Consider the following 4,801-nt stretch of genomic DNA (forward strand, 5'->3'; position numbering starts at 1 on the left):
AATTAGTAGGCTTTTAGAGTCGTCCTGGTCAAAACTGGAATTTTGGAAATGATTAACATATGTTCAATTATGAGGAATATAATAATATCAAATGTAATTATTTTATTTCTTGAAACCAATAAGATAGTAAACACGAAACAATCAATATATATGATATGTGTTCTACATTGTTTGAAATATGTGTTATTTTGTGCGAAATTATTATTCATGGGTAGTTCAGTTGTCGAAGTACGTGCTAAGCTTCACCTTTAAGGTCGTACCTTTAAGGTCACCTTTAAGGTCGTATAAAGGTCGTATCCGTAATTATTTACCGATTTTTTAATATTTGTTTCAAATTTTATTTATGAAGGTTATCAAAAAACTAAATATATATGCTATTAGACATTACCATGAGAATATGAGCATACAACTTGTTTTGAGCTCAAAATACAGTGTCCTCCAAGTCAATCGTGTTTATAAAAAATCCGTTTATTTACATCGCTGTTTACTCGGGAAAGTGAAAGTGAAAGGTCACCTAAAATATATCGTTGATTTTCAACGTTTTCCGGTTTCACTCACAAAGTAGGTCTCTTCTAAATGGTTAAAACGTTTGTAGTGATCTAATAAGTTACTTTCTGCTGGTAAAAAGTTGTTTAAAATAGAATTAAAATTGATTTTTCTTTCGGCTATTTTTAGCATACGTCACCGCTTTGAGGCTACACATCACGTTAGTTGCCAAGTTGTTAACATTTCTTCCAATTATGAAACGGGTATATCTTCCATAATTCTTGACAGCGTTGCACCTAAGCTGTGTTATTAGCATTTTTTATGCAAGAGTAACTGAAATCCGGTAAAAATTAGACCACTTTATATGCATAATAATTTGTCACCTTTATAGGGCCCTTAATTGGACCATCGAATGGATTTATGGCGGCCACAAGTATATCCGCACTCGTGATTGTTGTATGCATGGCGTTAGTGACTGCCGCAGATATTAATGGCATTATACTTACTCGTATCGTTAAAATGCAATTAACATACAGTACTAACCTAAAGTGCAGAAGTAAACTATTTCTGATATCGGTATTCAAAATGCAAGTTGATTGTCCAATGTGGTTTTATTTAAATACTTAGGCTCCATTTTTGTACTCATTTCGACCGATTATCACAGTACTTATCACAATTTATCTCCTCTTGCAGCAGTAAAATATTGCCGATCCCGGGGTTCCAAACGTATTTCCAAATCCAAACAGACACTATCATCACTGATTCGTGTCAAATACAAGAAACCAGTAACAAAAGACATTGAACGCATGAAAATGACATAACCTATAAAGAGAGTGAAAATGTACAGATAAAATAAACCGATTTACGAGACGAATTTCCACACTTACTACAACATGTATGCACAGAACATGCACACCTAATAGGAGAAGACACAGATGCTTAAGGGCTTGCATATTCCTACATGGATATTCAAAGTATTAGAAATGTTAATACGTTTTGTTGAGAAACTTGTCGAACACAGAAATTCTCTCTAGAAAAGACATTGAACGCGGTACAATGGCAAACACTATAACAAACTGAAAATGTACAGATCAAATAAAACTGATTTACGATACGAATTTTTACACGTACTACAACATGTGTTGACAGAACATGTACACTTAATAGGAAAAGGCACATATGCTAGAGGGATTGCTAACGTGGATATTAAAAGTACAGTATTATAAATGTTAACAATCAATACATTTTGTTGAGAAACTATTGCGTTGTCGAAGATAGCAAATCTATGAATTAACTGCATCGGTTGGTGGTACTTTAAGAAAAAAAAGACTGTCTTTCAAACAAGACAAAAACAGCACAAGAGGACCAAAATAACTTTACGGTAACGTAACTCCAAAATAAGTCCTAATACTTTGCATTTCCTTTCAACGCCATCAATCGCTATATGTATTATCATATGAATCACTTCAATATTTTTAACTGAAGCATCTCGCAAAACTGTTAATACCTAACTGTGTACATCATATGTAAAACTAATGCATGGACGCCAAAAACCATATAAATTGAAGAGAGAAGAGAGAGATATATAGATAGAGGGCTATAGCTTTTGTAATTTGGCACTTATACCAATATATATATATATAATATATATATATATATATATATTATATATATATATATATATATATATATAGATATATATATATATATATGTGGTTTCAGTTTTAATCCCTTCAATAATAGTGGAGTTTCTACTTCGCACAAAAATAAAGGAAATTATTTTTCAGAGCTTTGAAATCTAGAACATTTATTTGACCAAACATAATAAAATGTGAACATTAATATTGAATTTATGTGAAGAATAAAAATACCAAACCCTTGATTTTATGCAATATATTATTCTAAGTAATATTTGCATAAAAACTGATTAACGTCTTAAGATTAAAAAGCTGTTAACATGTCTTAGTAGACGTATGGGTAAGCTGTTAAAACGACTGAGGGCATTATGTGCTTTTAGTGATCGATATATAAAATTAAAGAATGTAAACGTCATCTTGCTAGGTAATGTTAGTTTGTATCCGGCTTTCTATCTTGTTAATGTTCGATTCGAAAACAATTGGTACGAAATAACTTACACATTGTGATTGGCTGTATACCATCATTTATTATATTAAAAATAATTATGTTATTTAAATTAATTGCGTATATACACAGTTTTATACATAGCATATTACGATCAATTTTAGAACATGTGGCGTTGTCACTCATATATGCTTTATTTGATGTATGGAGACCCCTGCTGTTTGAATTAAAGAAATCAAGGAAAAGTGTATCGTTATCACAAACATTAAGAGATATGAATATAAACTACACCAGTATGAGCGCAGGTAAATAGTATACTTCCCTCTTAAAATGTCATACTATTCTAATCAGATAGGTCTTTTGTCGCGGTGCAAATATACGGCATTTATTAATACAAAAGGTAAGTTTATTTATTTGTCTTTGTAGTTATTGTGCATGGTCTAAAAACAGAAACAAACATACCAAATACCGGGAGCTTTGGTTTCTAAATAGTTTTCGAAGAAGACTGTTGATGAAGCATTCCTGCCAAGTTTCTCTTTACTCTCAGAGGTTCCAGGAAAGAAAACTTTCAATGAACAGTGTTCATGTTTAGATGGTAATAAGTTATTACAATAATGAGAGAATATGCATAAAATTAATGTTATCACCAATCCCTACACGCACAGTGGCCAGTCCGGGAATCTAACCCACAATCCTCTGATTTGTAGTTTTCATATCTTCATATGGACATGCACACAAATTTTATGAAATAAACTATATAACTAATACCTACCTTTAAGAATGAAACAAACTGTAAAATCTCAGATGGCCAATGTTCAGCAGTCTGTACAGGCATGAAGAACATCTTTGCACTGCTGTCCTGTTGAGGAGACTCACTATCTGCCATCTCCCTGGCGAGCAGAACTCAAATATCCATTAATTATTTGAAAATATGGATAGTATTTCCACACCAAAGGTCATACAGGATTCATAAATAAGAAACGCAAGTGGGGCCCTATGCTAATTTATACTAGGCACGGAATAGACACTGAACATTTATATCAGCAGACAATCTGACAATGATATATTCTATGTCTATGAAAACAGACTAGTATATATTACGAAACTATAACACAGCGTATTCGTCAACTGCAATACACTGAAAACAACCAGAGACGTTTAACTGCAGTCAACAATATGGTCATGAACATTTCAAGCAAGTGGTTTCAGAGACTAAGTAAAATTGTCGAATGTTGGTGACTGACAGTAGTCATACCAAAACATCCTTTTTGAGAGGCTCAGCTGAATTTTTGTTTAGTTTTGTTTAAGGTTTTGCTTTAATGAAGTTATTAAAATAACTAAAATGGACAAGGATGGCTATCTGCACACAGATCTAAGGAGGACTATGCATACACTTTATAATCAGCTTCACTATGTTTCAATTACTTAAAACAACTCTTACTGTTTCTTTGACTTGCTTTTCTTCCTTAAATAAAATAATACTACAGCATTGTATATAGTTCAATTGAATACTTTAAAAGATTAACAAGATATGATTAAGTACTTTTAAGCTCGTCTTTTATATATGAAATATATATAGTAGAGCTATCCTACTCACTCCGGCGTTGGCGTGAGCGTGAGTGAGCGTTGGAATGTTAAAGTTTGCGTACAACATCAAATATTTTCTGTCCCTTGACATATTGTTTTATATTTTTCATACTTCTTGAACAAAATGACCCCAATCTGTAAACAAGAGCGGACAACTGTAACAAGCATTTTTTAAGAATAATGGTCCTTTTCTAACTTAGAATATACATATTATTGATAAATATATGTTAAAGTTTGCGTACGATCTCAAATATTTTCTATGTCCCTTGATATATTGCTTTTTATATTTGCATACTTCTTTACCAACATGACCCCAATCTAATAACACAAGCAGACAACTGTATCAAGCATTTTGTAAGAATTATGTTCCCTTTTTATACTTAGGAAATTGAAAATTTGGGTAAGTTTTGTCTTTAGGTTCACTTTATTCCTAAAGTATCAAAGCTATTGCTTTCATACTTGCCACACTAACTAACTATCATAAGGGGACATTGCAGGCAAAGTTATGTAAATTGTGACTGGCAATTTTACAGAATTATGGCCCTTCATATACTTAGATAATTGAAATTTGGTTAAGTTTTGTGTTATGGTCCATTTTACTCCTAAAGTATCATAAATATTGGTTTCAGACTTGGAAAACTCGTTA

The sequence above is a fragment of the Dreissena polymorpha genome, chromosome 4, assembly GCF_020536995.1.
Source record: "Dreissena polymorpha isolate Duluth1 chromosome 4, UMN_Dpol_1.0, whole genome shotgun sequence".
NCBI classification, from domain to species: domain Eukaryota; kingdom Metazoa; phylum Mollusca; class Bivalvia; order Myida; family Dreissenidae; genus Dreissena; species Dreissena polymorpha.